At 36.8% G+C, this 21813-nt stretch overlaps 1 protein-coding gene and 1 pseudogene across 4 annotated transcripts in view; both read right to left on the bottom strand.

The window, feature by feature from the left end:
- Pclo (piccolo presynaptic cytomatrix protein) overlaps window positions 1-21813 on the bottom strand; it is a 293606-nt gene that overhangs the window by 215973 nt on the left and 55820 nt on the right. The gene's annotated exons all lie outside the window — the stretch shown is intronic.
- On the bottom strand, window positions 4049-4600 carry LOC101987791 (annotated as a pseudogene).

The raw sequence follows: 21813 nt of genomic DNA, 5'->3' as shown, positions 1-21813 counted from the left end.
ACAATAGTAAGTGTTGTTTGAAATCATGTTGATCTATACAGACACCTTGCTCTTGTGTTTCATTTTCTGAAAGTTAACTTCAAAGGAAACCACATCTTATGCCAATTTTCTGCTATTAAAACTGAAAATAAAGCATACTTTGAACCATTATAATAGTACAGAGAGACACAATTTCTCAAAAAGTATTAAACTCCTTGAGGATAAAATCTGTAAACAAATATAGCATACTTCTCTAACATGTACCCAGACAACAGTATATCACTGATCTATGGGCCAAATGAGAACTCTGTTAACTTACTGTACAATTTAAATGCCATGTTGTAGTGATCAACTTAACATGAATAGAAGCATCAATATAAATGCGAACATTACCAAATATCTAATGGGTCGGGTTTTGTACTAATAAAGTTACATGGATCAATTCATTTAATCCTCAACACAACTACCCATGTCATATGAATTAAGAAATGGGTGGGAGGAGTTTTACTGTATACCCAAATTCACACCATCAGCAAGGGATGCTACCAATTGAACCCTCTTATTCTGACCCATAGCTCACCATCTTAACAACCACACATTATTTTCTCCACAGAGGCATGCAGAGACCCATTTGCTCATTGCACAATGAGAATCATGACGTCAGCAATATAAAAGAAGCCTTACTAAATGAGAACAATCCCAGCACTCATTTGAGTAAAATTACTATTTTCTCCTAAAGAAACGACAGCTTCCCTTCCTGTTAACCTTAATAGGAATAGAAAGCCACCATGGATTAAAGCAAATAAAAGTACATTTATTCTTGCTTAAAGGGCAATCGAGTTTTATAAGTCACCGCATGAATGAGAAAATGTCTCTTAATACCATATACTACACTCATTGGTTGATACAGAGCATGTGTGTATATATAGATATTACATATCTACACAGTTTGAAGATAAATTTCAATGCAAATGGTATAGAAGGCTTAAGTTTGGTCAGTCCAGTGCCTGTAACACAAACACCTGTGCTTGGATCCTCAGTACCCACTGGAAAGTGAGGCATACACCTGCAGCTCCAACACTGTAAGTAGAGACAAGCAGCACTCCAAAGCTTCTTGACCAGCCAGGAGAGCTAATAAACGAGCTCTGACTTTAGTGAAGGGTCATGTCTAAATAAATAAAGTGGAGAGCAATAGACACACCTATGTCTACCTCCAAGAGCACACATACATCTGTACATACACATTCATATATATATACATATATATATATATACACATACAAACATACACTATAAATATACACAAACAAGAAAGAAAGGAAGGAAGACACAAAAGAATGAACAAAGGAAGACCACAACCAATAATGGAAAAGTTGATTTATGTATATGCATCATTATAAAACTCCAAGCTTTAAAATATTAACCTACAAGAATCATAAGAATATAAATCATGAGAAAATCTCATTTTTATACTGATAACAGTGTTCATCGGTTCATTACTTTTTAAGTGAAATGAAAGAAAGGTAGGCATAAAGGACAGTAATGTTGGGAACGTATCTAGTCTTACTTATATGCACTACAGACAGAACCTAGATGACGGATCTGGGGTAAATGGAAAACCCAAGAACAGTGTAATGATGGAAATCGTAAAGAGAGGTCAGGAGCAAGCCAAAGAAGGTGGGGGGGTCACAATTTAGGTTTCCCAATTAAATACGAAACAGAAAAGGCAGAGCAATGAGATCACAGAATAATATGATATGGATAAAGGAACTCTGAAGTCTTTCCAGTTGTATGCCATGTCCAGGGCTGGATTGATGAAGGGATAAAAGATGAGGGGGCATCTTGAGTGTTGGGCATTCCAGAAAGTAAAAGTAATCTTATATTTACCAAAGCTTCTAGAGAGGGACACTATTCATTTCCTGTGCACTGAATCATATTCATGAGGAAAATCCTTCAACAATACACCTCCCTTATAAAGGCTTTGAAGTATCAGACATATTGGCAAGGACAGCACAAAACAAATAACATCTGAAAATACCAAGACCAATCTTGATTGCCTAAGAGCCTTCATTAATACAAGGAGCCAGATAGGAGTCCACTGGAAGCTCTGCTCCTGAATACACTATCCTCACGAATCTCTCCTGAGTTTCCCACACACTTCTGTGGGGAAATGAAAACACTGCTCCTGTTTGGCTCTGGCATGATGCTGAGGCTGCTGTTTTGAGACTGCCATTAAGCTCCATATAATCACCACTTGCTCTGCCAGCAATGCCGCCCAACCCTGATGCTCACGCCTGATTGTTCTCTGCTGCAGCTTCCAGATACAAGCTTGAAAGCTGCTCCAGCTTGCTGCCTCTCTGCATCCAGATCAGGGATTTTTTCGGTTCAATGTCATCTTTCCTCTCTACCACAGCGTTCTCCCCGTTCTCAGGTCATTCATCCATCCACTAAGTTGTGGAGGTACAACTTTGAGATGAGAAATGACCAAAGGATCAAATCTTTTAATAATACTCAGGCAATGAATTGTTCCTAAGTGTGTGGCGATGAGGGGATTCCAGGGAGTGAGCTGTGGCATGGCTGGCTACAGACAGGCCTAACCCACTCCCCTGCTCTCATAACTTCTTTGGTCAGCGTGGCTATGTTCAGCCCCATGTGAAATATCATTTTAAAATTAATCCTACATATTTTTTTATGAGCAATGCTATACACTGAGGAATGTTTTGATTTTCACAACTACTCTCAAAAAGAAATTGCTAATATAGAACATTTAGTACACATACCAGTGTGTCTAAACTTCAACTGTCCAAAGATGTATTTTCACAAACCATTTCCTATTCTCAAAGAAATTATTTGTTACACAAATGTAGAAGAATTGATAGCATATTTGTATCTATTATCATATGCTAAAAAAACCTTACCAAAAATTAATGTTCTAAAGTAACAAAAATATCTTTACATCAAACTTTGTGGAAATCAGATGCCCAGCAACCATACCACTGAGTTCTTTGTATACAGTTTTAGAAGCTTGGCATCCATGTGTTGGCTGAGCCGCATTGTCCCTTATAATTCAAGCTTTTCCACATTAAGGATGTTGGTTAACTAACTCCTCAAGTTAACCAGACAAGGAACATTCAGCACTCATTCTTGCCTGGTTACATTTATTTTCTTGCTGAAAAATTGTCTTTTGTGGTTAATTTTTGGACTGTATTATTTCAGATGAGTCCTCAAATAGGCAGCCATATGCCATAGTACTTAAAGCTAAGTAATTTTGCTCAGAATTCCAGTGTAACCATATGGGTGATCTCTTGTACTTACGATTCATTTGAATGTGTAAGAAATGATTTAACCCAATCCTATTTTCGAGGATACATGGTATCTTGAATCTAAGACCAAGTATTTTAAACATTTTGGGTACTTAAGATTTGACATTGAAGAAAATATAAAAGACTTTTCATTGCTTTATTTACATCATCAGAATCAAAATATCGGTTGGTGATGAAGTGCCAGGTGGCACAGATCAAGAGATACCAAGAAGTGTATCTCTCAGGACATGTCAAATATGAGGTTCATATGACAACTTTGAATTCTGTCTTAACAAAACCCTCAAAAGCCACAATTATAGATATATGAGCATATCCAGTATCAAAATTCTCACATAGCTAGATGCATTACACGATTCTAGGAAATCTGTCCCTGTAAAAATCAATGCTTACATTCATTAATTCACCAAGTTATGGGTAAAACACAAATATTCTGAAATATAACAGTCAACGTCTCTCTAGAAAAAAAGGTAACTGGTACCCAAATTGATAGTAAAAGTTCAAGGGAGTGCTGTGGGAACTCCTTCAGCCAATAGCCTTTAAGATTCCAGCCCACTTGGGCGTAGTCTCTTATACTATAAATGCAGCTGTAAAGCATGAGCTCGATTCTGGCTCTCGCTTCCCATTAGGTCACAGATACCCCATAGCTGCTGCAGAAGGCTGTCAGGCTCAGGGGCAGCTTCTCCCATGGTGGGGGTGGTGGGCGGGGTAGCCCGCAGGTCACTGGCATAAGGCCATGGCTTCTAGGTTCAGGAAGGTGACTCGCATCTTGATCTCAAAGATGGCTGGCCCTCCTCCAGCTGCTTGTCTGAAGCCCTGGCCCCCTCCTTCAAGGTGGGTGTGCGAAGGAGATGACAACGGAGCGCACCCACTCATGCGCCAACTGTGGATTCGCGGACAGCAGGTTCTCCCCCCCCCCCATAGTACTCTTGCAACATGATGAGCCCATCGCAGCCCTCGTCCTGCAAATAGAAAAGGAAGCGCATCTTCTCTCAGTGGTACAGCTCTGCCTCCTCCTTGTTGAAGTGGGAGCGCAGCGGCTTGAAGTAGGCGCTGATGGTCATGAAGTCCTCGAAGCTAATCTCTGCCAAGCCGCTGGTCCTCTTGCCTAGGTTCTGATTGTCAAAGAAGGCATGGATGATCCTGGAGCGAATTAGGTTGAACTCCAGGTCCTGGGCAATGTCGAAGTTCGTTCTCTGCCAAATGGTGGGCTGGTTTCCGCTGAGGAGCCATAACCTCTAGTGCAGCTGTTTGATCCAGTCACAGTTGAAGTCACTCTGATTCTGGAACCCCTCCTGCATAGATCACAGTCCTCTGCAGGAACGGGGAACAGGAACCAAATCTAGCAGCCGGAAGCCAACACAGGCTTTACAGCTGCATTTTTATAGTATAAGAGACCATGCCCAAGTAGGCTGGTGTCTTAAAGGCTATTGGCTGAAGGAGCTCTCATAGTAAGGGAGGATCAACTATACCTTGACAAAGGTTCTGTGTTAAATAACATAAATATCAGGGTTATTTCATCTCATTTCATGACAGAATCTCTAAGTTGAATTTTTATAATAGCTGAGAATATGTATAACTATTAAATAAAACCAAAACATCTTGGTCAGTATTAAATAGAAGCGTCCTCTTGTCCAAGCCATTAACAACACACATCTGTTGAAGTATACATTAGATTTAATGGCATTCTACCTCATTAGCACTCGTATTAAGTTCAGTTTTCACTACTCTGAGTTTTAATAATTAGTCTTGTTCAAGCTCAAATTTGCATTTTATGGTAGTACACATTTCTTTTCTTCACCAAAAGGAATCTGGGGATGCTTGTGTTAGGATGCCTGCCACATATTTCCTGTCCTGTTCCTTACCCTGGCACTGTTTTATAAGGCATATTTCATAATGCTTTAGGATAATGGGGGCTTTCAAACACTAGATTTTTCTGCCTAAAATTATTAACAGTTATTTAAAAAATTTCGTGCATATAATGGTGCAATAATTTGATATTTCTAAATTCCTAGTAAAAGCTAATGGTTGAATCATGTTAGAATGACATTTACCAGATTCTGTCTTAACTGCTCTCTATGCATTTTGTAATTTGAATCTGTAACAACCTGTTTGAATTCTTGTTGCTATTGTTTTTCAGAGGAAAATTAAACAACATATGTGAGGAATTTTTCCAAAGTTACAGTCAGATATCTGATTTCAAAGCAACTTTATTATGAACAGTTGAATACTTTTCCTTTCCTTTCTTTTTCCTTTCTTATTTTGAGACAGTTTCTCTCTTTATAGCCCTGGCTGTCCTGGAACTCAATCAGTAGAACAGGTTGGCCTCAAACTCAGAGATAACACAAATAATACTATTAAGATAAAAAATAAAAGGCAGAGATAAAGACAATTTATGATAATTAAGAAGAGTCTATCAAGTGATTCTAAAATGGAATTTTTTTTTCATTTACTCAGATCATTTTCAATGAATCAAAATCATATTTTGAAACCGAGTTAAAATTGATGTTAAACAATGGTCTCTAGAGACTTTCTAAAACATATGCCTCTTCAAACCTCAGCATGCCTTTCTAAACATAGCAGTTTCTTAGCCCTTTTAGAAACATGCATTCTGTAAGTCTTTATACCAGTTCATACTAGAATACCTAAGTATCATTAAAGTCTTGTAATTTATTCCTCCTTTTGTGCAACTGATTCAGGTTGAAGGGTACATAATTAAGAGATTTGCTTCTAAAAGTTTCATGGAAAAATGTTTACATTTTGATCAGTGTTATCTATCCTCCTCTTGCTAAAAAAAGAAAAAAAAGCGAACAAGCAATAAAAAGAAAACAACAAAAATACCCCGAAACTAAAAATATTTCAAATTTTCTGTTAAGTAGATAACTAGAAAGTGTCTGTGGAACATTGTGCCTTAGTAGGTAATCAGATGTCTATCCACAATTCTAATATATATATTAGAATTCTAATATCTATATGTATAGCTTCATATAGAATAATAAATATTATTCATTCATCACAGTTAATTTCAAGATTTTTCTAGAGCTCTGTTCTATTATTTAGTTATAATATCCTGACAAAAAAACAATCTGAAAGTATACCACTTTTAAACTCTTTTAAATGTTGACATTCAAGCACAAGAAAAAATTTAAACACTTTTGATATTATTCTTCTTACTAAAACAGAACTGTGTTCCGCACACAGAAAACCTTACTTGCGGAAGCTGATCTATGGAGTGTAACAAGGAACTGGTACTTGCTATCATGCTGAAGAGCCTCACTATGTTTCGGAATTATTGTCAACTCTCTGGCCTACTGCCGTTTTGCTGACATCCGTTCTGCTTCCCAGGCTGGGTAATTGAAACAAGTTCAAGGAAGAAGAAAAGGGCTGGTTCCTCGACAGTAACAATAAAATTCAATTGCAAGAAGGTCACCATGATTCCAGAATTCTCTACAGATTTCCTCTCTATCCACCTTCTCATTCTATCCTGGACGGCTTCTTGATTCTTATTGTTGAAATTTCAAAGTAATTTTGATATTTTAAAAAAATATTATTTTTGGACTGGAACCAGCTCCTGCCAGACTTATAACAAATATAAAATTGACAACAGCTGATAACATCAGCTACACATGAAGCTGTTTGAGAAATATAAATGTTCTCCTATTAATAGTGCCCATTGGACCTAGATAAAGAGCCAGCCAAATTAAAAGTCCTTACGAAACTCTTTCTGTGTTTTCTCTTATGAGCAGATTCCTGTTATCCTGCAATCTAAGCAAAGATTAGCGAACTTTTTTCCCCACAAACAGATTATTATTTTCCATAGAAAGTCAAATATGGAATATTTTAAAGGAAGATTTACCTGAAAGAGATGATATCAAATCACGAAATACATACGAGAAAAGCATATAGGTTACATAAACTTAGTGATGTCAGCAATCCCTTAAAAAAAAAACTTAATAGGAAAGAACAAGCTCATCTCAGCAACTGATGGAGGGCAAGACAGAAAAGGCAGGCAGGGCAATGGGGTCAGGCCGTACTTCCAAGCAGTCTGTGCCAAGCTTTTCCAGCAATGAGAAAACAAGAAGAAAAAGAGGCCCTGCCCTATGCAAAAACTCTTGAGGCTGCCTAATAATGGCTATGAGGAGAAATTAATCATTAATTTCCTAAATATAACCATATAAATGGAAACTGAGCCTATTATTGTCATCCAACAATCCCCAAACATACATTATTAAAACATCAAAATAATGACTTGGAGCTGAGAGATCTGTTAGACACCAAAAGCACTCAAGGCTTACTTTTAAGGAGTCATCTTCAAAGAGAACTTTAGCTTGATACTATTGAGCCATCTCTTAGTTATTCCCAAAATAGCCTATGTCAACCTTAGCTGCCCTGATTATTGAACAGAAATTGTGAAGACACACTAAGAAAAAAAATAATGAATGACAAATGAGGGTGTGCTTTTAAAAAAATTATGTAACACAAATCAGGTCAAATAACTGATTCAAAATATACTTTTTGTATTGTTCTTATTAATATTAGCACACCCATATTGTAGAATGTGACGTTTATAAGTTAGTAACAGAAAATAAAGAAACAAGCCTATAAACACAGCCAACTTAACACCAGTTAAATGATTAAAATAGTATTATGTAGATAAATTATGCCTAGATAAAGCGATTTTTGTAGAACATTTTCATCAGCATTCTATGAATTCAGGTCAAGTAGATACAAAAAGTTTATAACAAATATGTTGTGGCTTACGTACTAATCCAAATTATTTTTTATTAGTATCTGACATAATGTTAGCAATGGAGTGCATTACCATGAGGAATACCATGGAAATAGGATGGTACATTAAAAGTTGATTTCTATTTTACAGTTTTTAAACGTCATAAGAATACCAACAGCTGCTATAAAGTTGCTACTGCAAACCCATCGCCCATTCTAACTTAGAATGAATATAAAAACTGCAGTGTGACGTAACAAATAAGACAAATTATTTTTATTATTTCTGAATCAGGTCATCCAAAATAAAAATAGGAGCGGTGGTGAATAAGAGCTCGTATTTTCTCTCCCTGCTATTCAACGGGCAGAAACAGCTCTGGTAGAGCCACAGAGGAAGGCTGAGGAGACATTTAATAAAACTCCTTTTCAGCACTTCCTTCCATTTCAAGTTTTAAGCTTTTCTCTAAAAGTGGACCTGCTTGGGTATAAAACACCTGGCTGTCTCAGAAAGAACTGTGATGAGAATCTGACTTAAAGTCTGTGTTTATCCACAGTTTCTATTGGTGTCGTGACTTCTCTCAACAGAAACATATCATTCTGCTTAGAGTGCATATGGGTTAGACAAGATGTGACGGCAAAAAGACACTGTTTATGCTAAAGAACATAGCAGTCATTATATATCCCTAAAATACATTACTACACAGACGGATCAAAACTGTCAAGCAAAAAAAAACCTAACCTTTAAATTTATTTTACTAGGTAATTTTAATGTTCTCTCTGGGTCCTTACTCAATTTTTCATTCACTTTATATTTATGTCAATGAATCTGACCATTAATAAAAATAAAATAAATGCTAGCCAGATTATTTTGAATATTTTCCTGGATATGACTAGAACTATATATTAATTTAATATTGAATTATTTTCATTATGTTGATTTTCACTCTCATTATTTAAAATAGTAATGTTACAAAAAGGAAGAACACTGATAAATTTCCAATATTTTCCAATTTTCAAAAGTTTTGCAATTTTTTCATTCTTGAATTAAATTAAAACTGCACACATATGTATACACACTCAGACACACAAACACAAACAAGAGCATGCTCACACATGAATACATAACCTCGAACTACACATTCAGAATTCATAAAATGTCAGTGTTCTCAAATTACTCTAATGGACAATATAGATTTTAAAATTAGTGGGAGAAAATTAGCATATATATATACCTCATACAGGAACCCAGCACTGCAGGAGAATTTAATAACTGAGGGACAGTTGCCCTGGTGACTTCAATAGACTTTCTTCTCATTGAGCAGTCATGCCTCACACTCCAAATGAAAACAGAAAATGCCCACTCCACACTCATAGATGGGAAAATATGTTTAAGCCTGATGCCTTTATATTCAATATAATGTAAACCACTCTTTTAAAAAAGAACTACCTACGTTATGGTATAATTTTAAAATACTGTTTAAATAAGATTTTTGTGGTATTGTTTCTCACATAATTATTGAAAGTTCAAAACCCCAAAGAGTTGAATATACAACTTACAATGTAATCAGCCATAGTTTGATTAAAATACGAATGTTTCTTTTTCATTCCTAACCTAGTGAGATAATCATAAACATATTCTTTATGTTGAACAAGTGTTTCTTTGAATTAGATTAAAGTCATAAAGTCAAATTTATTTTGAATACCACAAATGGACTAGAAGGATGTTCTTGTTGAGTATATTCTGACTGTAATAAATATAGTTATCATTTTATGTAAAGGTTTTCAAATTATTAGTTATATGTTTAACCATGAAACAGGATTTTGTTTAACTCTATGAAGCTGTGTTTCTGTGCCTGTGTAAAACATCTGATGGTCCTAATAAAGAGATGAACGGCCAGTAGCGAGGCAGGAGCAAGGAATGGCGGGACTAGCAGGCCGAGAGCATAAATTGAGAAAGAAGGACAAGGAGCAAGAGAAGAAGGAGGAGAGGACATCAGGGGCCAGCAACCCAGCCACTCAGCCGCTAGTCACGGAGTAAGACGGAAAGAAAGATATACAGAAGTAGAGAAAGATAAAAGCCCACAGGTAAAAAGTAGTCAGGATAATTTAAGTTAACAAAGGTTGGCAAGAAGAAAGAAGCCAAGCTAAGGCCACAAATTTATTCCTAAGAATAAACCTCCCTGTGTGATTTATTTAAGAGCTGGGTGGTGGGTTGCTCAAAAAAAGCCAAAAGAGCAAAGCATCACATAATAGGATTTAAAAAGTAATGGCTTCTGTTCAAATATGAAAAAGACAGAAAGAATTGAAAAAAGATGGTAATTAGTTTGGTACAGTAATTTTTATGGATCTTCTCCAAAAGTTGTATTCTATGTCTTATACTGTTATTTAAATATATGTGTATATAATTAATTAAAAATGTTATGAACAATGAAACAATCCTAGTCAGTAAGGCAATGATTACTTAAAATATTTGAAAGGAAAACTATACCACTCTCAATTAAAATTATTTTTTAATCTTCAAAATATCATTTATTTTTATATTTGTCATATAGAAAACATTTGTGGAAATTATTTTGCTTTATGTCAAAGGAGAAGTTAAATGGGTAGTGTCACGGCCACCCTCGACCCGCAAGGATGACGCGCGACACACCCGAGCTCTTCTCACTGCAGTTTATTCCAGGACTTTATTCACTTTCTCTCTCTCCCTTCCCCTCTCTCCTCGGGCAAACCTCTCCCAGCCCTTAAAAAGGCATGGGCTGCCAATCCCGGATTGCCAGGTGGGCATTGCCCATAGGCCCACGCATATGCAAGCAGCTGATGATCATTGTGTGATGATAGCATAAGTCAGGTCTTAGGCATGATTAGGAGCTGATTATCAGATGTGGCTTCACGCAGCTCGCTACAGGGTAGATGTAAATGAAAAAATATAGTCATATGAAGACTTCATTTTTTTAAATATATTTATTAATTATGTATACAATATTCTGTCTGTGTGTATGCCTGCAGGCCAGAAGAGGGCACCAGACCTCATTACAGATGGTTGTGAGCCACCATGTGGTTGCTGGGAATTGAACTCAGGACCTTTGGAAGAGCAGGCAATGCTTTTAACCTCTGAGCCATCTCTCCAGCCCGAAGACTTCATTTTTTAATGTTAACTGTAGACTCAAGGAGATAGCCACATGTTTGGAAAGAGAGGGGGAAAAAACCTAGTAAGATATCCAAACAAAACAGGTATGAGAATGTGGGAAGTAGGAAGAATTCTCTGAGATACTGGTTTTTGAGCCACAGAGTATTTAAAACTACAGTATTTTAAAACTGTTAAGAATGACTAAATTCACCAAATAATAGAATATCTAAAAAGAATGTCCAAAAGATCGACACAGTCTACATATTATAATAGGCGCTCATAAATCACTGGGAGAAAACTGTCCATTAGAAATAAACACTGAGGTAGTTAACTCTGCAAGCCAATTGAGAACTCCATCTTTCATTCTATAAACAAGCTAAACCTCAAATGATTGATATCATCAGTGCTAAAATATGTTAACAGAAAAAATAAACATTTCTACTATACTATGTTAGAAATAACTTCAATAGACAAAACTGTGATATTTAAGTTATTACATTTACAATTAAATAATAAAATATTATATAATTACAATAATGTTTAAGCACATTATTGATATTAAATGCAGCTTCACATTTTAAAAACTAAAATATGACTCTGGCTCTATTAAACACTATGCAGAGATCAGAGACAAATATCATTATCTGTAGGTGGGAACTTGCTGTGGGATTCCCCTCTGTATGCTGTGAATACCACTGGTTAATAAAGAAGCTGCTTTGGGCCTATTGTAGTGCAGAATAGGGCAAGGTGGAAGTTCCAAGCAGATAGAAGAGGAAAGAGTAGGCAGAGCCAATGAGAACAATGAGAAGCCATGTAGCCACCACGGGAGATAGACGCTGGACACTGGACGAAATGTTAATGGTAAGCCACAACAATGTGGCAATGCACAGATTAATAGAAATGTGTTAATTTAAGATATAAGAGTTATCTAGATATATGCTAGAGTCAATGGCTAATCAGTGTTGTGATCCATACAGTTTCCATGTGGTTACTTCGGGTCTGGGCAGGTGGGAAACTAACAAGCAGTCTCTGCCTACAGGAACTTTTAGCTTCTTGAATATTTGAAGATTTGTATTTACATCAAATACAAAACTAGATACTATCCAGTTGGAGTCTTGATTATTACATAGTGTATCCAAAATAAATCTAGGCAAATTTTCTTTAATCTTTGTTAACTTTTACTCCTCTGCTCCCAATAACTCCCTAGTTGATAAAGATAAATTCCATATACTCATGAATAAATATAATAAATAAATACTTTTGTAGCAGCCAGATTCATCATTATAAACAGATGGAAGATGTTAACTACTTTTCAGAAGTTTTTGAGCAATAGTAGTAAGGACTGAATTTCCCCTCAAATGTCTATCCCCTCAAATATACAAATAACATTACACATTATGCATGCTGGGAAGGTTATATTTATGTATTTATGCATATATGTGTGTATACATACATACATACACAAAAACAATTAGAGAAAGACATTAAAGAGGCCATAAATTAGAAAGTATATTAGGGGGAAAGGCACGTGGGAAGATTAAAAGGGGGGAAAAGTGTAACTGTATTTTAATATCAAATAAACAGTTAAAATATTCCCAACTATTAAAAGGAAACTCCTTCCACACTGTTCTCTTTAAAAAATCAATGGTTTTAGAATAAACAATTTTTTAGGACTATGAAAGGGGTGAGTATAATTCTTAATCTCTCTGTTGACATGTTCTGAAGAGATGGGCAGATTGACAAGCAAGAACCATCTCTGTGGGAAATAAGCCAGGGCTTCCCAGCTGATAGGAAAGATGTACATCAGCCAATGAGGAAATCCAGGCAGTGATCTCTTTCCAATGATCTGGGAAATGCAGAGGCTAAGATGCCCCATAGGAACCATCATTCAATGTGAGAAGTGTCTTTGAACACTAAGAAAAATCCTGAGGCTTCCTGGAACCACATCATATCTGGAACTTTAAGCCAAGTGCTGGGCCTTGTGAACCACCAATCCTATATCTGTCAAAACTAGAGCCAAGATGCTTCACTGGAAATTGAGGGCTTGTTTTAATCCACAAATATCCTGTAGCCTGGATAAATCTGGTAAAGTCTGGATAAATAAAGTGAAAATTTTACAAAAGGTAGGATTTGTAACCAATCTTCCCAAATTACTACAAAATGCAAAAAAAATCAACACTATAAAGTGTGGATTAAATCCTGAGAGGACTTAATTAAAAAACTAATGTGGTTTGTTATTTGAAATGTGCTGAAGACAATTTCAAAATACATAAGACTCTTTAAAATTAAACGCCGGGCGATGGTGGCGCACGCCTTTAATCCCAGCACTCGGGAGGCAGAGACAGGCGGATCTCTGTGAGTTCGAGACCAGCCTGGTCTACAGAGCTAGTTCCAGGACAGGCTCCAAAGCCACAGAGAAACCCTGTCTCGAAAAACCAAAAAAAAAAAAAAATTAAACAAAAAATGAAAAGAAATATCCATGTCTTTCATGATTGTTAAATTCTTTCACAGAATCAGTTGGGAAAGCAAGACTGCTTTCAAAAAGCTTTTAGCAGCTATAAGGTTTGCACAGTCACTTAAAATTTGATAAACTTCAAATGTCAAGCCTTAAACTCCTCTGTGAAACAGACAAGGAATCATGTGGCCTCCCCATTAGCAAAACTATTGTTAAAGCCCTTGTTGAGATCCATCATCTCATGAATCAGCATACATTTCTATGATGGGCATGTTGGAAGTTGGTTTTTAGATGAACAAATAGATATTAAAATTTATTTGTATATATATTTAATTCAAGGAGTTCTACAGGGTCTGTTTAAATTAACCTATTTCCTGATGACAAACAAGAACTGAAACTCTTGAGTTCTAATTTCAAGGAAATTTCATTTTAAAATAAATAAAGTTGTATTAATCCTGTACTAAATTTAAAATACTCTATCCCACTATCATAAACCCTATCCCTTCTATTCATAATGTTTCAGGAAGTAAGATTTTCATTTCTAAAGTACAAGCAAGTAAAGTTCTTTTTTTGTAGTGTTTTAATAAATAATTGTGCCTTAGTGATGTGTTAACATAGAGAGGCTGATACAAACAATCTACTTTTATTTTATGAAAAAGTAAATGTTATACACTATAAAAGCTTGTTCCTCCTCGAACCACTGAAGCAAGTTCAAATCTGTGTATGTACAGAGTCCGCTAAATGATAATATGTGAAGAGAGGATAAGAAAATGTTCATCTCTTTAATCTCGATCCATTTCTCAAGGCTTGACAATAACTCTCTAAAACATGTACAACCACTATGGAAATCTTCCTGGAGCAGATATTCAAGCAAATGGGACTGCATATACCTCAAGATCCAACTTGTAACCACTCTTGGGCCTATACCCAACAGAGACTTCATCTTATCACAGAGATACTTACTCAACCATGTTAATTTCAGCTGTATTCATAATAGCCAGACATTGGAAACAACCTAGATGTCTCTCAACAAAAGAATGAATGAAGAAAATGTGGTATATTTACACAATGGGGTATTATTTGGCCATTAAAAAGAATGAAACTCTTTGGTAAATAGATGAAACCGGGGGGGAAAAAACCATCCTGTGTGAGGTATCCCAGACCCAGGAAGACAAACGTAGAATGAATTCACTTCTACGTGTATATTATCTGTGAAGTAATGACAACCAAGCTACAATGTGTAGAACCACAGAGGTTAGGTATAGAGTAAGGAATGGGGGAGGCGTGAGGAGATACATCTCCTTAGGAGAGGGAAGCAGAATAGATGGTTATGGCTGGAGAAGGAAGTAGGGATTGGAACAGAATGATGACGTGAAGAGGGGAAGTAAGAGAGGGACAAAGGAATATGAAGAGAAACAACTAAAATAAGGGCCATTTGAGTGGTCATCTGGAAACCAAGAATATAGTAGAAGATTCCTTAAGTCTATACATATATGAAGGTGATCTAAATTAAATATCTAAACAATGGGAGAGGTAGAGCTCCAACTGGACATCTCTTGTCACCAAATGAAGCTTCTAGCACTGGGAATGGATTACATCGAATTGATGCTGTGGGTCACAGGGGTCCCATGGTAACCTCCCAAACAACTAGGCTCTTGCCAAGACTATAGGTTACTCTCCACAAACTAACAGCAGGCCCCATTGCTGAAGACAACACATAAGTGAATCATTGAACATGGAGAAACTGAGTGGATGACCTACCTAGAGACTTTACCCTATGGGCTTGCACCTTTGGCACAGGAAGGTACTCTGAGGCCACCAAAGCAGAAACTTAAGTTCCAATCCAGCCATGTCTAAAATGCTTTTCTGCCCGAAAGATATTCTTGTTCACTAGTGGCACAAAGCTAGTGGTAATAACCAACTAATAACTAATTTCATTCTCTGCCCGTGAGTCTCGGTGTTAATCATTATCCTTCCTGCGGAATTATCAGCCACAAATGGAAGCCTATATCATACCCCTTTCCCCGAAAAGCTCAGAAACCATCGTGAAGGGAGGTGGGAGATGTAAGAGCCAGAGGTGGTGGATGGCCATAAGAAAATGGTGTTTTCTGATCACACCCGGGCAGTGTGTGTATATGAATCCACAGCTGTTCTGACACCATGAATAAGACCTGTACAAGCTCAACCTGGGCAAACTTCTCAGCTTGCAAAGGGGAAACAGGCATGAAGTCCTGTCTCTAAATCAGGAGCTACCGGCACTGAAAGAGGCCAAGAAAGTAAGAGTCCCTTTTCTTTAGGGGTATGACTCCTGGTAGATTGACTACAGTCCAGTTAAAGAACACATCCAAAAAAATGGAATTGATAGGTTAAACAAAAACAACCTCTTCCAAACAAGCCATGAAGTTGGGTGATATGGAAGGAGAGTAAATCTAAGAGAAATTGAGGAAGAGGGTGTGAATATGAGCTAGTTCCAGGACAGGCTCCAAAGCCACAGAGAAACCCTGTCTTGAAAAACCAAAAAAAAAAAAAAAAATGCATAGCACAAATTCTCAAAGAACTATAACAGAACAGAAAAAAACAATCTCACATTTTGAGATACTCCAATGGTATTAATGTACACGAACATGCAAAAGTATCAGAAGATTGTCTTCTTTATGAATATATGTACTCATTTGGAATACGCAGGACATTTTTAAGTGAAAAAGAAACCACTATATGTAGATTATATTTTCAAAAACCAAAACATTAAGAAAAATAAAAAGCGAGTCAAAGATGAAATGAGTGAATGAACATTTGAAGTAACAATACATTCCAATTGAGATATTCTCATTTTAATATTTTTGTAACTTCCCAGATATTTCAAATTCTGTGTTAATTGTAGATTCAAATGAATTGTAAGAAATAAAATGAATAGGTCCCATTTATCCAATTTCCACCCAGGGTAATCACTTGAGAAACTATAGTTTAATATCAAAACAGGTCACTGATATTACATTTAACAGGATTTCAAGGGCCCTTCTTTTCATTTTTTAGAGGTAGGCCACTGTGCTATCCCTTTGTAAGTCTTTACAGCCCTAATCTGCCCTCCTCTTTTACAATTTGTCTTCTCATATGATTCACGGATGGGGGCAGTCAGCATGTAACCTAGGGGACTGGCTTTTATTCACTTTGCCTGATTCTCTGGAGAGTCACAGGGACTCTTGTGTGTGTCACACCTTGAGCGGTTGTTTCTGAGTGTCTTATGGTATGGACACACAAGCGTTTCTTAAACCAGCTGTCTAACAAATGACAGACAGTTTTGCTGTTGAGGGATATCTGCATAATTTCCAGTTTGAGGCTGTTAAGGAACCTTGCTAGGAATATGTAGAAGGTTTCTAAATTCTAGAAGCTAAGTGCTCAGAAGTACAGCTACTAGATAATACAGAAATTACATGCTTAGCCTTCTAAGAAAAAAATTTACATTGGTAATATTTTTTTCTTACATATTGTTAGATTCTAGTTGCATTTTAAAAAAGGATTCTCATGTCCTTAGTATTGAATGGAGATGGCATCTGATTTTCTGGTTTGGGTCTCTGATTTATATGACACATGCCTTGGATCATCCTTTTCATCTTCCAGTTTTGGAAAATATTGCATAAAATGGTTTTTGATTCCCTTTCAAATGTTTGGTAGGGATTTCCAAGAAAACCACTGAAGTACTACAGCTGACATTTCTGCTCTTTTGACAAAAGAGTGGGAAACAACCACAGCTCTGAGTTATTACACCAGCTCCTGGACTTGGGGCCCTGTGCAAATTAACTTCCATCCTAACAGTTTCTTCATCTTTCAAGTGAGAGAAATAATACTGTAAATAACAAAATGTAGTTCAGGAAACAAAACTATATCAACCATTTGAAGAGATGCACAAGGAGAAATTGGCAGCAACATGACAAACATGACTAGCCAGAACATGGTATGTTAGTGGCATAACAGGGCATGGCTTTAAATACTGTAGAATGCATTGGTGACTTAAATGAACCTAAGTAGAAAGGCTTAGTGTTTTGCGCCATGTGGAAATCTTTACTTTGTACAGGTTAAAATGTTTATGCTAATTTATTTATTATTCAGCTTTACAGTCATGACCCCCAAATATACCATGGTGAATCGCCTTTCTGAGAAAATGGCCCAGCATGGGGGACTATTGAAAAATCATTATTACTATTCTACTCTAAAATGCACGTTATTTATCCTACAAACTAACTTAGGACCTATCTCCCCCTCTTTTTTTTCTCCCTCTCTTGTTCTTTCTCTCCTGATCAGAAGAGAATGGAGTAGCAGGAAGTTTACACTGCTATCATTGGACACCAAAGTAAAATGCATATGGCTACTAACCGCTTCTAAACCCCAGACCACACCCAATTTGCACTCTCCCTTTTAACTGCAACCCAGTCTGCAAGGGTGGATTTCATGTTCAAATACATTTCTAACTCCAACCTCCAGCTTTGGTTCATTCTTTAACAAAGCAAACTCTATTAAAAAATGGAATATATGTGCAGAAAGTTTATTATCATCACAAAAAAAGGTGCCTTAAGTAGGAAAGAATTTACAATATCCAGGATACAAAACGGATCCAGAAAGAACCAGAGAACTTTGGCTTTTCTAATTGGATATTTAGAGAGAAGGGCCACTTGGGACCAGTATAGCTAATTAATGGAACATTGGCAGATTATTAAATGGCTTTCACAGTTTGAGCTCAATTAATACAATCTTGAACCAAATGTGGGATCCCCTTGATTTCAGCATACACTCTCTTCATGGTTTCCACTCTGGCACAGTAGACAGCAGAGGACAGATGGCAAGAGGACGTGTCAGAGGAAAGGATGGGAGTTACTGGCGCTGATCATTATTACAGTCTATAACTGTGGATGCTAAATAGTAGTTGTGCGGTGCTTTCACTGCAGCAGTGGAGAAATGGCTTAACTGAAGTGTGGATGGACTATGGCAATGAGCTACAAGTATTTTAAATGGGTGTTTAAACATCAGTTTTGGCTCTTAGATGGTACAAGTAAAATATTAGCAAAATTTTTGATTAATCTCTCAAATTCTTCACTTTTCCTAATAAAATATTACATATTGTAGAGTTGTTTTTCCTGTGACAAAGAGGATTACATATATTCATTTCATCTGTGATTAAGACACTGGGCGTGCAAAGAGGGTCACTTAAGTTCATGGCAGCTGAACCCAGGTGAAGAATAAAGAGTGGTTTGCTGGGGTGTGTTCCAGCAGTATGCTAGAGTATCAAGGACACTACGGCTTTTGATAACAACACCCTATGCTTGGAATCCAGCCCTTGGAGAAACACACAAATTTCACTTAGGGTTACTTCAACAACATGATTTAAGTGGCCCTTCTTTTAAAAGTGTTTACTCAGTATTACATAGAATTGAATAACAAAAGATAACAAGGTCCTTATTCCAATGCAGTTAATTTTTCATGAGAATTTTGAGTAAAACTGAGTAAAAACTTTGTTCTGTGAGATCAAACCTCAGTAAGGTTAACTTACTAAGTTACTTAGTTAACATGCACGATGAAATAACGATAAAACTGTTGTGAATTTTATGTTAGATTCAAAAGTTTTATAAAAATTCCTTCCTCTTTTGTACTCTACTAGAATGACATTCACACAAAGCAGTTTCATTGTTTAATATCATTCATTCTTGTTTTTTATAAGGCTAAGCTTCATTTTCCAATAGAGCTTCTCATCTTTTGGCTTGGGTATGTAGCCAAGAAAGACAATGCCAGGAGTCCAACATATGGCCCCGCCCTCCCAGGGACATCTACTCCCACATCACCTTTTAAATGTGATTATGAACATTTAAGGTAGTGAACATTGCTGAGAAGGACCTGAACTTCCATTTTCATTGTCTCTAGAATCAGTCACAGTCAGTCTCCTTTGGCCCTTAAACTTCATGGATTAAAAAAAAAAATCAGAACAACTACAATTCTATTTTTGATGCCAAATTAAGTCTGAGTCAAACTTTAATGACATCTTGAGGTGGAAGGATAAAGATATACCAGAGAAGATAAATTTTAAGATATATTTAAAGCAGAAATTTAAAGGTTACTTGTAATGGAATCACGTTTGTTCTCCAATAATGTAAATGAACCGGAGTTGGAATTACTCAAGTAATTTTTGCAGCAAGGGAACATGACTCTTGTTCCTAAAAGGAACATGATTGACTAACATCTGCCTCTTCTAAGGATTAATCTCAAGGTATTTTTACACATGATCGTACTAATCTTTCCTACTAAATGGTTATAAATACATTCTCCTATTCACAATAGAATATACATCAGTCATATTTTTTAAATCATAAAAAACATAGATTTATAAAGTGAAGGGAAGAAACTCCCAAGAGTGGGGGGGGCACCAAGACAGAATTAGCCACTCCCACGTTTGACAGTTTCAATTCAATGTATAAGAATTCACTCAGAGCAGACAATGAGGACTACTGAGAACTCAAGAACAATGGCAATGGGTTTTTGATCCTACTGCACATACTGGCTTTGGGAAAGCCTAGGCAGTTTGGATGCTCAACTTACTAGACTTGGATGGAGGTGGGCGGTCCTTGGACTTCCCACAGGGCAGGGAACCCTGATTGCTCTTCAAGCTGATGAGGGAGAGGGACTTGATGGGGAAGGGGGAGGGAAATGGGAGGCGGTGGCGGGGAGGAGGCAGAAATCCTTAATAAATAAATAAATTAAAAAAAACAAAGAAAAAAAAGAATTCACTCAGATGACAATAAACTTTTTTGACTCCTCCTTCCAGACCAAGAATGTCTGGAAGGGCACCATTTGTGTCCTCCACCGACTCAGGCTTGGATGCGGCCAGCAGTTGCTGGGGATTGTGACTCCACCAGAGAAGAGGTCCACTGGGAGTTTAAACATGCTTAAGCGCATATATGAGCAACAAATAGGAACTGGTATTTTTTTCTTCTTTTGAGAAGGGTGGGGAGTGGATCCGGGAGGACTGGGAAGGAATATGATTGGGGTACATTAGGGGAAATTTCCAAAGTAAAAACATTAAATTAATAAAAGAATAAATTAATTAAAAATTTTTGACCAGAGAAATTATATTAAATATAAGTTCCAATTTTCATCCAGGAAAAGAAGCTTTATATAATAATATATATATATATATATAAATATTTTCCAGTAATAAAATGAATTTTATATTCTGTATTTTACCTAAAACATACACACGAAATGAACAAAGAACTGAAATACAACTTTAGAAATCAAAAAACATTTGATTATTTACTTTGCTTTTACTTTAAAAACAAATATTAAAATGACTTTGGAAGTATATTTAACCTATAAAATCAAATCTCCCTTCATTCTTAATATCTATATTACTAAGATTCAGTGGATTTCAGCATAAACTGAAATAAATAAATGTAGTTAACAAGTAAATGAAATGAGTAAAGTGACCAAATAAAATCAACATATCTGACGTCAGCTGATATGACTGCACAACCAAGAAAGGATTATAAGACTCAGGAGCAACCATAATCATTTGTGGATTTGCTGATTTGCAACTTTGAGCAAATAAAGGACAAACTACATACTTGAAAAACTGTAAAATGTGCAAAACTCATAATTTTATAAATCTCATTAAGTGCACACCACATAGGCAGTCTGACTAATCTTAAATACTATTTCTTTTTTTCTTTTTTTTTTATTGAGAAAAGGAAAAAAAAGTTTCCCCCTCCTCCCTCCCTTCTTCCCCTCCCCCCACTCCTTTCCCCCTCCCTCTCCAGTCCAAAGAGCAGTCAGGGTTCCCTGCCCTGTGGAGAGTCCAAGGTCCTCCCCCCTCCGTCCATGTCTAGGAAGGTGAACATCCAAACTGGCTAGGCTCCCACATAGCCAGAACATGAAGTAGGATCAAAACCCAGTGCCATTGTCCTTGGCTTCTCATCAGCCCTCATTGCTCGCCATGTTCAGAGAATCCGGTTTTATCCCATGCTTTTTCAGTCCCAGTCCAGCTGGCCTTGGTGATCTCTCAATAGATCAGCCCCACTGTCTCAGTGGGTGGGTGCACCCCTCGTGGTCCTGACTTCCTTTCTCGTGTTCTCCCTCCTTCTGCTCCTCATTGGGACCTTGTCCTCTTGGCTATGGGAAGTAGACAAAATTGCCGGGCAAAAAATTGGGAGCTTGGGGGTGGGGTG

This window comes from Microtus ochrogaster, chromosome 26 (assembly GCF_000317375.1).
Source record: "Microtus ochrogaster isolate Prairie Vole_2 chromosome 26, MicOch1.0, whole genome shotgun sequence".
Lineage (NCBI taxonomy): Eukaryota > Metazoa > Chordata > Mammalia > Rodentia > Cricetidae > Microtus > Microtus ochrogaster.
This window is presented reverse-complemented; position numbering and strand designations above follow the sequence as displayed.